The 14,251-nt window shown below is 38.7% G+C and overlaps 1 long non-coding RNA gene across 1 annotated transcript in view; it reads left to right on the plus strand.

Annotated features, from left to right (window-relative positions):
- Positions 1-14,251, plus strand: part of LOC127569710 (uncharacterized) — a 339,255-nt gene that overhangs the window by 112,366 nt on the left and 212,638 nt on the right. The window contains exon 3 of the long non-coding RNA XR_007956233.1: positions 10,558-10,597. This is a non-coding gene — a long non-coding RNA (uncharacterized LOC127569710). The remainder of the gene's footprint in view (positions 1-10,557; positions 10,598-14,251) is intronic.

The following is a 14,251-nucleotide window of genomic DNA, read 5'->3' on the forward strand; positions in this document are numbered from 1 at the left end:
TCTCAGAATTTTATAAACTTCTGTCACATCTCCCTTCAACCTCCTGCACTCCAGAGAAAACAACACAAGTTTGTCCAACCTCTCCTTATAGCACATGCCCTCTAATCCACACAGCATCTTGGTAAATCTCTTCTGAATCCTCTCCATGGCCTCAAAATCCTTATAATGGGGTGACCAAAACTGAATGCAATATACCAGATGTGGGTCTAACCACATTTTATAGAATTCTGAGAGTGCTATGGATAGCTTTTCTCAATATAATGCTGGATATCTTCGATGAGTTGAGGCAGTGTATCCTCTTTATTCTTTGAATGTTGTAGAGTTGTAGAGATTGGAATAAGGTGCTTAATTTGTCCTGGGTGGAAATGAATCGATGGTTGAAATACAGATACCTGTGTTCTTAATTTGACATGGTGAATGTAGGTTATTTTATTTATTTTTTCAGAGTCATACAGAGCAGAAGCAGGCCCTTCAACCCACTGATACTGAGCTGACCATCAAGCACCCATTTAAACTAATCCTACGTTAATCTTGTTCTTTTTATTCTTCCCACCAGGGATGGAGCGACTAAAGTCAGGCAGAGCCTTAAAATCAATGTGACACCATTGTTCTATTGTAATGTGCTTCCCAGGACATGTCACTGAGCTTACATGAAACTGGATTTCCGTGCAGAAGTGGGCACAAAATGCAGCACAGTTATCAAATCACTTTGCAAATCTCCAATTGTTATGAAAGGCTTGATTAAAGATTAAAAATAAATTATAAGAGAAGTTTGTGAAGCAGTGTAGAGAGCATGTCAGCATCACTATAGCACTTTGGAAAAGGCTATTACTGATTTGTTCAAGGTACAAACTCTACTCAGTACATAGTCCATTTAAGAGCTTCCCTTTATCTTTCATCTTGATGTAAATACTGAAATGGATACTCAGTCTCACAAAGGGATGATAAGTACTTTCCTCATCCATTAATACAGCCTGACAGCCTCCTTGCTATTGCTACATACTTACATTAATCTCCTCCTGTTATTTTATTCTGTAATTTCATAGTCGTGTGATACTTCTGCAGAATTTTGCACCATTAAATTGTCTGCAAGTGAAACCAAACATGGCACTGAAAAAAAAATATCAGTTTAATTCTTCATGTGAATGAATGATTTTTATGTGTTTTAGATATACTGTCTGAGTTTTATTGACCACAAAGGGAACAAGGTATCGACTATGCAAGCAAGCTTAAATTAGAATTTCATCAGAGCTGGGAAAGGGCGGATGAAGCACAGGCAATGATAGATTTTAGATTGACTGACACACTTTTATCACATTTCTTCTGCTACTTACAAACTTGAATATCCCTTAGGGTTTGAGCAGTTTAGTCCTTTAATGTGCAATGCAATTGTCCATTAGAAAAGCCGTTCTCATTAAGTGGAAAAATAAAATTTCAGCTCTCGAGAGGGTGAGACATTGACAGTTGGATGTGGGGGGAGAGAAAGAAGCAAGAGAAGCTGGGTGTGAAAAGGGCATTGTTTTGCTGCAACTGTAGTGGTAATATTCAGTTCATGCGGGTCTTATTATTGTACAGATATAGTGGTGGCAGATTGTGGTCTGCAAAAGATAAGCATAAGAAGGGAATTTTAAAAAATACATTAATGGAGCATCTTTAATATCCCTTTCAGGATGTCCCAAAGTAGCTTATAGTCAATTAAGTACTTTTGAAGATTCCCTCAAAGTTGTCACACTGGAAATGCAAGAGCTAATATGTGCACAGAAAGTTCCAGCAAAAGCAACATGAGAAATGACCAAATAATCATTATTTTAATGATGCTCTTTAAGAAATAAATATTGAACAGGATAACAGGAAGAACACCCCTGCTCTTCTTCAAAAGAGTGCCTGTGACCATTTGGATCGGCCTAAGATAGCTGCTTTGGTTTAAAATTTCAAGTGAAAGATGGTACCCCTGACAATGCAGCACAGCACTGAAAAGTGTTGAAATCTTTATGTTTTTTGGTGTGAGCCTTGAATCACTAACCTTCTGACTTAGAGGTTATTAACAGAAGTACATTCATCAAGTAAACTAATCAAATATATTGCTTGTTTTTTGGAAGTTATCTTCAAAAACTTGCCATCACTGCCCAATGTACTAAAATTTAATTACCTTCCTCACTTTCTCTTGATTAATGTTTATACATGCCTCTCTGATGAGGTTACTTCTCCCCCTCTCCCAGATGGACAGGGTTACTGCAAGAAGAATGAATGGATGTTGCAGCCTTGTGTACGTTTGGATCAGTCATATTTGGATAAACTGGTGTATGAAAATTTGCAGCTTGGCTATGGTCAAGTCTCACTGGTAATTGCTTTACCTCATTATGCTCACTTAGGTTCTCATCATTTATTCGAAACACTGCAGAAAGCACAGGGTTAGGTTTACCCCCCATTGTAGTTTTGTAGAAGGCAGACTGGATGATCAGTGAAGTGCTTTCATTTAAGATCTTTTGCAATGCAATATTAGTCAAAGTAGAAAAAGTTAAAACCTAGCCAAAATCGAGTGCAGATCTAAAAGGTATATTGTACTCAGTTTCTAATTATTGATTCATAAAACATATTTCAAGTCTAGAGGCCAATTTGACAGGTAATTAAGTGGTGAATCTACCAGCAGCAATTTTTTTTCTAATTAGGTCGAAAGATACTTTTGCTTTACTGGGTGTTATAGTTAATACTGGAAATTAGCCATGGTGAGCTGCTGAGTTCTTGTGCATTTTGGCACTGGACATTTATATCTGAACGTGTGGGATTCCAGTGTATAAATTGGTAGATTGGAGTGAACCAGCTCCTTAACTTCTCAGGAACAAAGACTGAAATCACAAATGGATTTACAGAGTTACATTTTTATGCATCTAAATTATGCATTGACTGAATGCCAATGCAAACTTGAGATCATCCACATCTCTGTCACCTGCACCTCCTCATCCCCATGTTTGCTTACCTGTGTTTACTGCCACATAAGCCATGGCTCAATTTTAAGATACTCATTTAAAAAACATGTTTGAGCTATCTGAGCCCCTCCAATTCCTGCCTTTTGCTCATTTCTGACTTCTGTCACCACAAACCTGGTGGGGAGAATAAAAATAAATGAAATTAATGCAGGATTAGTATAAATGAGTGGTTGATGGTTGGTGAGGACTTGATGGACTAAAAATTCTTTTTCCATACTGTATCTCTCCATGATTCTCTTATGGTGTGGTCAGCTGCCAAAGCCCAAATTAATGGAATTCCCTCTCGAAACATCCCTGCCTCTCTATCACTCTTTCTTTGTTTGAAATCTTGTTGGAGATGGTTGATCCAATCTTTGGATGTTTGCAATCCATCTTCTTAGGTAACTCAGTCTAAAAGTGCTATTGATCACACTCCTGTGAATTGTTTAGGGATGTTTTTACTTTGTTATTATGAACACAATTTGGTGAAAGTTGACAGGAGAAGTGCCAGAAGCCCAAGCACCAGATACTGCAGCCTTCCGAGTTCATGTTACTCACAAAAGTACATCAACCACCATCTCCATCTCTCCCTGACAACCAACAGTCTCCCTCTATTTTACACTACCTCTGGAGAGATTAGTTGTCACTAACACACCTTCATTACTCTTTCTTGGATGACACCAGGAATTTTCTCTTGGTCTCCAGCATTTCACAAAGGGTGTCTTTGTTCTCTCCACATCTGCCCTTTTACTGCAATTTAAAACATGCTTGTTTTCTCCATTTTTCCAGTTCTGACAAAAGGTCATCAGTGCTGTTCCTGTCTCCTTGGATGCTGCCTGATCTGAGTATTTCCAGCATTATCTGTTTTTGTTTAAGATTTACAGCATCTGCAATTTATTGCTTTTTTAATTACAATGAAGCACACTGGGATATTTTATTATATTGTTGCTTGCATATAAGTGCAATATGTTGTTGATAAGTTACTCCAGATGCTTTATTTAAGGTTTGATTCTGACATTGCCGAACTTCACTGAAGTACTGATACAGAATCCATTTCCACTTTGACTTGCCAGTTGTTGATGTGGGCAGGATACATCGGATTATTCTCTGCCAGTTTACTGAGATTTGCACATGAAAGGCAGTAGGGCACTGAGTAATTGCTGGCATCCTTAAAACCCTGTTCCTTGTGAGCTGGAGCTTTAAGAAATAAAAATGATTGAAATATGGCAAATGGAACCATCTTCAGCTAAGGATAAAACTAGATAGTGTGATGTTGCACTCAAAATAGTTATTGTTTTAGTAAGACAAAGCAATCCTGCAATAGATGTGAGGAAATAAGTCTATCCACTATTTATATTACATTATTTTTCCATAAAAGATGCAGATAAATAATCCACATTCGACAATTGAAGACACTGTCTCAACTGCATATTGTCTTCAAATATTTAGGACTAAATTGGTGATGTATATAAATTGGATAGAAGAAAGAACTAGTACTTGGAAAGATTTCTCCCAGATGACAAAAAAGGGAAACATTCAAGTGTATGCCTTATAAAGTCAAGCTCATCAAAGGATTGCAAGTTCAATTCTTGATTTTAAGGGTAGCAATTTGTGGATTATTACTGACCAAAATATCCTTGAGTTTGGGAAGGAAAGGAAAAGAATTAATGGCTTATATTTTAAATTAGTAACTTGTAAACTTGCTGAGAAGTATGGATTTCAGCCAAGAAAATGAAAAATACTGTTTGTAACACCTTCTCCTGATTGGGCTGTCTCTCATCACTCCTTGACTAGAAACGAAGGATCGGTTTTTGGGTGAGACTGTTCATGCACTGTGAAAATCAGTACAGCCAAGACCAACCATGAACCATGCCTTCAGGAGAGGAGTAAATTGTCTGGGAGTGGCAGAGAATTTATTTTAACATCCAGTTTATTGTCAAATAAATCAAAACAGTGGCTAACTGTGGAACAGTTGATAGTGAGATGTTGTGAATTGGTACCTATTACCTAGTGGTATATAATGGTGTTCCCAAGTACCTTGAGTATTGAGTATTCAGCTTATGCAATTGCCTTAAGTTCAGCATCTCTCACAGTGATGTACACAACCAGCAAGAGAAATAAACCCATGCAATTCAGATCAAGCTCATCTAAATTCTGTTCAAATTAGTTTCTGCAGAAGATCTTTTTATGCAATCTGTAACCATAGCCACTACCTGCTTTTTAACCATTTTTCATTAACAGCATGTGGGTATAAAATATTTCAGGCAATTTACTCAAATTAGAATTCCACGCGTCCTCCCCTTGAACATTACAAATAGATGGTTAAGAAGTAGACAGATCCCAGTTTGCAAATCAATATTTAAGTGGGCTGCTCGGACTCTAATTGCTTTTAATGGGACAAGTGGCCCTCGCTCATCATGTAATAAAATATGTGCCAAGAACGAGGAGAAAATAAATTAGTTTGCGACATTCTACAGCTGTTTTTTAAAATTATTATTCTCGTTTTGATGGGTTAAATAATGCAGCTGTATTAAAGCTGGAGAGGTTGTTGCTGCTCTCAGCTTGTATGAATACAGTAAATGCTTGGATAGGAGGCTGCCAATTCTGTGTTGCCAAGGAGATTAATTTATCTTCCAGGGGATGTTGTGCACAGATGTGAGACTCAGCTGAAAGTAAAATTATTTTGCTTCAGATTGGACTCATGCAGATGGATTAGTTTGATTTTTTTATCGGCTGTTATCATGTTCGTAATTTTTTCTTAAGAGTCTCACAGTGTTTCCTCTGGATTGTCCTTACTGTGGGACATCTGTGAATCAAAGGCTTGCCAAGAGTTACAGCAAGGTGTAGCATTGAATTTATTAGATTGAACAAATATGTCTTCAGCTAAAAGTATAAGTGACAGAAATTCCAAAAGTGAGCAGTAGATTAAAATGTATAAATCCACTACAAGTAAAGACAACTTTTTTTAAAATTTCTCTTTGTGGTGTTCCAAAATATAGCTTTGCATTTGCATGAACAGGACAGAAGGAAAATAAAATAAGACTTCCTTTTGGGTCGAATGGCAACGTTGTCATTTTGTGCCTACACATTGCCTTTGATTGTGCAAAGGTTAAGAAAGCCATTTCCTACAAAGGCTACCAGTGCTGAGCATGGTACATTCTTGTTTCTTGCTTAATGTTTCTTGCTCAAAGATCACCGGTGAAGCTGAGAGTATGATATGAAAGAAATGGTCATGAGCAAGCTTTAATGTAAACCTTTTAAATGAGGAGGAACTGATCAGTATCCAATGCTGAAAGCCATGTTATTAGTCCAACTAAGTCCTATTTAATGATAATTTGAATAGGAAATTTCAGAGAATCCACATGTCACACTATTCATCAGCCTGCAGTCCAATTATGGCCATAAATCATTAAATTAGCCTCCTGATCCTTGACTTATCAAGGAATGAAACTGATAATTATGGTTGAGATTGGAGATGTTTCCATGAGGGTCACAAGGTGCACAACTGTTGTCAGTCTGTGTGAACCTTGATAATTCTACTGTTGCCATTCACTTAGAATGCCATTTTACAGAAATAATGTAAAAGGTTGATAGCATTCTAAGTTGTTTCAGATATGTTTTGATGCAGATGGCCAAAAGATAATATGATTTGAGCGTTTAATTTGTCCTGATGATAAAATAGACTCTTTCACTTTTAGTTGTTACAAGGGAAGATCTCTCTGACAATTCAGTTTCCATTCGAGGAAATGAGTAACTTTATTCTTTTTTCACACATTCAGGACCACCTTCTACCTGATTCATTTATTGCGGTCAATTCGGTGGCGGGAGTGGTGGGGTGGGGTGAAGTTTACCATACCAGCAATATCTTCCATGAAACTCAAGCTGTTTGAAATAACTCCTGGGTTAGTTCCATAACTGGGTTTGGAATCTCACCTGAATGTAGGTTGCTTGGTTTTGCTTTGGTGCTTCATTTTTATAATAGAAGTGATACTAAAGTTCTCTATCACAGCGATGGGAACAAATCCCCTGCCGGTATGGTTTACAATAGTGGCTGCGATATTCATGCATTCTGCACTGGAACAATCACAGGGAACTGAGCTAGAGAGAATTAACAACAATGAAAGAAATCTCTGTGATAGAGATGAGCCTGACTATGATCTGGCATGAGTTCAGCTTATGAGATAAAAATGGTAAATAGAACTCATAGGCAGTCTTCTCAATTGACTGGTGGTTTTTCAGGTTTGAGTGTGAAAGACTCAGATAATAAGACCCACAGAGACATGCTACTGGTTTCTAAACTTCATTTTCTGGTTAACTCCTTTACCCTTTATCTTTCTTCAGGAATAAATGAGGGATTTGCTCACAGAGCTTTTCAATTGAACTCTGAATCAAAAGTGAATCGCAGATTTAAAAAAAAATCCACAACCTCTACCTCCTTCTAAAATGACTTTTAATCTTAAACTCTGTGTTGGTTCATAATGAAGAATCTACCCCGTTTTCTCTTCAGCAGGTTGAATTCACCTCCAGCTTCTTTCAAACAATGGGATCAAACCCAGTCCTATCTCCTCCTCACTCATATATTAACATTTTGTTATTTCAAGTGAATCTTTGTACAGTTCTCCGAATTCTCTAACATATTCTATTATTTATGCCCATTTCACACACTATTCCAAATTAATCTTGGTTGTTAGTAATCAGGGGCTAAAAATGCTGCAATTAAATGCCCTTAAGATATCAACCAGGTTTGACTGGCCTTTAACATTTTGGTTATATGTGTGCTTTTGATGAATATATTTACATCCAGATTGTTTTCTTTTCTACATGTGTTATTGTGCAAAAAATATAAATGATGCATCTGATTAGCTGGATTAATATCAGTAAATCCTCCAGATTATTTGTTATGGTTCCAAGCTGTGCACTAGTATTGGATCTCATACTCAGGATCAACAGTCCTGTGTGTTACCAGAGGATTGCTGAGTTGCCAGACATTGTATTTTTCTCAGAAGTTAACACATTGAACCAAATACCGATCTTCCCTGCCTTTCCTCAAACGTTTAGATTAACATTTAAGATTAGGTGATGCTATTTGGATAAGCGAAGTGTACTTTGATGTCATGATTGCTTAGTATCTTTCATTCATTTAGATACTGGAGGAGAGCCAGTAATTTAAAAAAGCAAAGTACTTTATTAGTTTACAGTAAGAGGCATCATTCTTGTATGTTTACTCCCACACAGACAGGCAGGTTTTATACTACACAGTGTAACAAAATTGAGAACATTTGTTCACGTGCTGCAAGATTTTAAAGTACCAACCAATATTACATACATTACAATGGTCAAATTACCTCCCCTAAGCAAGATGGAACACATTAACTGAAGGTTCACTTAGTACTGATGTTACATTAAAGCAGTGCAACAGGTTCACTCATTGAAGCACATTAATACATTTCGGTGTAATACGTGCAACATTGATTCAAATAATTTTTGTAGAGTAGGATGTGTCTGTTCGATACGAGTCCGTCATATATCAGTGCACGCACCTACTTTTAACATGTTAAAAACTGCCTGCTGTTCCCTAACTCTCTCACTTCAGTTGTTTGAATTTTCTGCTCTCTGAGCAAGGACACAGCTTCAAGTTAGGCTTGGGACATGTCCTATCCTTGGCATTGACATGTACCTGCAGAAATCCATCACTTTTATTTTCTATTGCCAAACTAATTTCCAACATAGAGTCACAGTGTCATAGAGTTGTGCAGCATAGAAACGGGTCCATGCAGACTGTAATGCTACCTACGCTAATTCCATTTGTCTGCATTAGGCCCATATCCCTCTCCTCCTTTCCTGTCCAAGTACCTGTCCAATGCCATTAAATGTTGTAATTGTATTTGCCTCTACTACCTCCTCTGGAAGCTCGTTCCAAATGACTACCTTTCTCTGTGTGAAAAACTTGCCCCTGAGATGTCCTTTAAGTTTCTCCCCTCTCACCATAAACCTATGCCCTCTAGTTTGAGAGTAACAGACAATCTCCCAGAGGAACATAACAGGTCAAGCAGCATCTACGGGAGGAAAGGAATTGTCACCGTTTAGGGTCGAAACCCTGCATCAAATAGGATTGGCCAAACTAATGCTTTATATAGATGCATCACAATCTTCCTACTCTTATATTCTATTCCCTGGCTAATAAAGCCAACTATCTGATATGCCTTCTTAATCACCCTGTGTTGCTTCCTTCAGGGATCCAGGAACCTGTACACCAAGGTCTTTCAGCTTCTCAATACTTCCTAGGGTTCTACTATTCATCCATTCATGCATATGTGTTAGCCTTATTAGTTCTCTCAAAATGCATCACCTCACATTTTTCAGGATTAAGTTCTATCTGTTATTGTTCTGCCCATCTTGGAAAAGCTGGTCCCAGTAATAGTATCCATGTAGCTACTGAACTCTGTTAAAAACCTACTTATACACTGATGACTTCATGTGAAGGAATTCTATTGTCCTTATCTGGTTTGCCATTTGTACATGTCCAGAATTGCTTATGGTTGAATCTTAACTTAGTTTGGGGCAATTAGGAATGTTCAATATGGGCCATGATGCCCAAACCTGTAAATGAATTAAGACAACTGGCAAAGTATGTTACTGTGACTTCAACTGATGTAATCCAGTACTTGTGTAACATGCACACGCCACATCGAATATTAGTTGACATTGTGCTCAACTAAATAGTTGCAGAGTGGCAGACTTTAGCAGTTGCATAAAGACCAAGTTACTTGCATATGGAATCAGAAAGCCTACACTTAGTATCCATGAAGAAACCTTGGAGATCTCTTTTGTTGGAGTCACTGAGAGTTCATTGGATTTGGTGATGGTGCATTATATCACTTCTACAGTATTATGTGACAGCATGTAATTGATGATGACACAAATGTCAGCCAGTTACTGCTACTTTGAACAGTTGCAACATTATGTCCCAAATCTAATACTCAATGCCTTGGCCAGTGAAGGCAAGCATGCCGAATGCCTTCTTCACTACCCTATCCAACTGTGCCACCATTTTCAGCGAGCTATGATCTTGCATGGTTAACAAATTTGATTTGTTTTCCTTTTGAAGAACCTGTTACCATGCTATATAAATAAAGTTTAAAGTTGAAATATGTTGGTGAAATGCAAGTCCATTAAATCCTATGCTTATCCATTACCTTCCATGTCAGCGAATGCCCCAAAGAATTCCAGTAGCCTTCACTTCTTTAAACCATGCTAACTACCTTTTACGGGTACCACCATCTTTTATAAACTAATGTCCAGCAGAATACCGCTGATCATTTATGTCTATCAGTACTCGATAACTGCACTATAATTCCCAGATCCTCAATCCGTCCCTAAATATTGGGATTGATTTGTGACTCCTACATAGATGCAACTTGTGTTTATTACTCTAGAACACAAGAAAACAAGAAAATTGGAGCAGGAGCACCAGGCTCCTCAAGCCAAGCCTGTCCTGTGATTAAATATGATGAAGGCTGATCTGATCATGTTAAAAAGAAATAGTTCGCACCTAAATAAAAATTAAATATTTTATTTTATATCTTCGCAGGAGATCGCTTTCTGAAGTGGATCATTCTACAGAAGGCTTGGTAAGCAAAGATACAAGATATTGTGCAAAAGAATCAAAGATAAGTTGAGGATTTAATGCAGTGATATATTTTGATCTGGTATGAATTTCTTGAAGGAATGGGAAAGGTAATTCAGAAATATTTTTCAGCAGACAAATTAGATGAAGACTCAAATGGAAGCATTTGCATGGTTATTCGGAAAGGCCAAGGTGGTGGGACCAGTTTGCAGGATCTTTCAAACACAAGATAGACTGACTTGCTGCCAGTGCAGATCATTCAGTGATTCTGTGAAGTGAATCCTGTTGAGAAGACCATACTTATAAACCTTCCTGGTTACCCATCTTTTCTCATATTCCACGGTGTTTCATATTAAATTAGTTAATTTGAAAGAACCATTTGCTGTTTGGCATTTTCTTGGCAAAGTAGCACCCAATTTATCTTTTTTTGCTTCAAACTCCAGGTTACTGGAATTATGATGCTCTTGGGAGCTAAAGTTATTGAAAAGTTTATCTTGAGAGAACTACTTATTTGGAATTAAAACTTTGCTTTGACCATTCTCTACTCTCCTAAAATGGATTGAAGCATGTAACAGCAAAATTGGTTTAAAAAAACTGACTTTTTTTCCTGCTGATATCATTAACGAGTATGTCTTTGAGCAGCTGAAAATTGAAAAGGGAACATTTTACCCTGTAGCAGATGTGGAGTTAATAAATTTAATGAAGAGTTGGTGCTTGAAGGGCCACCATAGAGATGAGGAGTAAAGACTGGATTTTTTATTGAAGAACATCAGATAACAGTCATCACCTCCTGTGTTTCAATGAGGGAAGTAAAGGCTAACAGGAGAAGTGAGACTTACATGGGGGATTATTACTGAAAAGGCACCACTGGTACAAGCTATTCAACCCAATGAGCCTGCACTGGCCTTTGTGCTTCTACATATTCTGTTCCCTTTCTGCTCCTTTGCAGCTTGCCATAGATTCATAGAGTCACATAGTACAGCAACAGGTCCAAATTCATGCTGCCCATCAAGTACCTGTCCATACTCAGCCCATTTTTTAGCACTTGGCCCATATCCGCTCTAATGCCTTTGTTTAAACCTTTTCCCCCTGGTTGCAGATGCATCTGCTGTGAGGAAAAATGTCTTTCCTATCGACCTTGACCATGCCCCTCATAATTTTGTAAATCTGTCAGATCCCCCCTCAGCCTTCTCTCCTTCAAGGAAAACAAACCCATCCTCCCTTCATAACTAAAATGTTCCATTACGGACAGCATCCTGGTGAATGTCATCTGAACCCTGTCCAGTGCAATCATGCCCTTCCTTTAGTGTGACCAGAAATGCACACAGTACTTCAGCTGTGGCCCAGCTAATGTTTCATATAGTTGCATCACAATTTTCCTACTCTTATGTTCTATGTCCTGGCTAATAAAGCCAACTATCTGGTATGCCTTCTTAACCATCCTGTGTTGCTTCCTTCAGGGATCCAGGAACGTACACCAAGGTCTTTCAGCTTCTCAAAACTTCCAAGGGTTCTACCATTCATCCATTCACCTTAGCCTTATTAGTTCTCTCAAAATGCATCACCTCACATTTTTCAGGGTTAAATTCTATCTGTTATTGTTCTGCCCATCTTGGAAAAGCTGGTCCCAGTAATAGTATCCATGTAGCTACTGAACTTTGTTAAAATCCTACTTATACACTGATGACTCCATGTGAAGGAATTCTATTGTTCTTATCTGGTTTGCCATTTGTACATGTCCAGAATTGCTTATGGTTGAATCTTAACTTAGTTTGGGGCAATTAGGAATGTTCAATATGGACCACGATGCCCAAACCTGTAAATGAATTAAAACAAATGGTAAAAAATGTTACTGTGACTTCAACTGATGTAATCCAGTACTTGTGTATGTTCATGCCACATCGAATATTAGTTGACATTGTGCTCAACTAAATAGTTGCAGAGTGGCAGATTTTAGCAGTTGCATAAAGACCAAGTTACTTGCATATGGAATCAGAAAGCCTACACTTTGTATCCATGAAGAAACCTTGGAGGTAACAGAGATCTCTTTTGTTGGAGTCACTGAGAGTTCATTGGATTTGGTGATGGTGCATTATATCACTTCTACAGTATTATGTGACAGCATGTAATTGATGATGACACAAATGCCAACCAGTTACTGCTGTTGTACTCCACAGATGCCACTGCCTGGAGGTAATTGTTAATCTTGCCTGCTGTTGCATTCTCTGTTGCCTCCCCTTATGGTTTACTCCAAGGAAGTTGAAGTTATTCTTTTCTTGACACTTGTTTATAAAATCCTCCACAGCAACAGTGGAAATAGTCATAGATGATTCTACAGTTCTAACAGCAGGTATCATAAGCTAGAGCTGTCTTTCATAGCTGATCCTTGATCTCGCTTGTGAGAGGTGATTGAGCATATTTGCCTGTTGTACTTCCTCTCACCATCCAGAATAATTCCCAGCATTGTGTGCAAGAGCTTCAGTAACTCCCTGGTGCAAATTTGCCGCAGTGTGGTCTCCATTTCCAAACAGGCCATTGGTGACCATATCCAGATACCACTGAGTATAAACTGTATACAGCTGTATCGGTGAGACTCAACGCAGATTGGGTGACTGCTTCATCGAGCATCCTCGCTCCGACTGCCACAAAAGCAAAGATCTCGCAGTGGTCAGCCACTTCAATTCCACATCCCATTCCCATACTAAAGTGTCTATCCACGGCCTCCTCTATTGCCACGTTGAGGCCAGAAACAGGTTGGAGGAACAACACCTCTTATTCCACCATGGTAGTCTACAACCTGACGGCCTCAACATTGATATCTCTAACTTCTGGTAAACCCTCCCCTCTTCTTCCCCCCCCTCCCCTTTGTTTTCCCTCATTTCTCTTTCCCCTCTCCCACCCTCATGACCTGCTTATCTATTCCCCACCTCCTTCCCTTTATTCCATGGTCTACTGTCCTCTCCTTCCAGATTCTTTCCTCTTCAGCCCTTTGCCTCTTCTACCTATCACTTCTCAGCTTCTTACATCACTCCCTTTCATCCCCCCTCCTCCACCCACCTACCTTCCCCCCTCACCTGGACTCACCTATCACCTGCCAGCCTGTGCTCCTCCCCTTTCCCTGACCTTCTTATTCTGGCGTCTGCCCTCTTCCTTTCCAGTCCTGATGAAGGATTTTGAACCGAAATGTCAAGACTCCATAGATGCTGCCTGACCTACTGAGTTCCTCCAGCATTTTGTGTGTGTTGCTTTAGACTCAACAAATTAGGTCTCTCTTGTACGTGCCAGCATTGACAGCAGTTAGTGTTCAGCCCCATGTTCCTCCTTAACCGCACAAAGTGTACAGATCTCTGCTGCTGATTGATGCAAGTTTGATTTGCGGCAAGGTGGTGCTCAGCATTTTGAGCTGGAAGTCCACAGGTTTCCCTATGCTTTGTGAAGAGAACAGAAGTTGATAAGCATACACGGCTACCACAATTGATATTCGTTTTGCTCTTGTATGCAATTATGATCCATCAACCCAAACATGCAACAGACTGTGAGGATAACAGAATATCTAAAATATTATGCTTCAGACTTGCTCTTCCTTATTTTACAATAAATTATTGAAATGGGATGATAGAAACTTATCATTGGTTGCTTGAGCTATGTGAATGCTATA

The sequence above is a fragment of the Pristis pectinata genome, chromosome 4 (assembly GCF_009764475.1).
Source record: "Pristis pectinata isolate sPriPec2 chromosome 4, sPriPec2.1.pri, whole genome shotgun sequence".
NCBI classification, from domain to species: Eukaryota; Metazoa; Chordata; class Chondrichthyes; order Rhinopristiformes; family Pristidae; genus Pristis; species Pristis pectinata.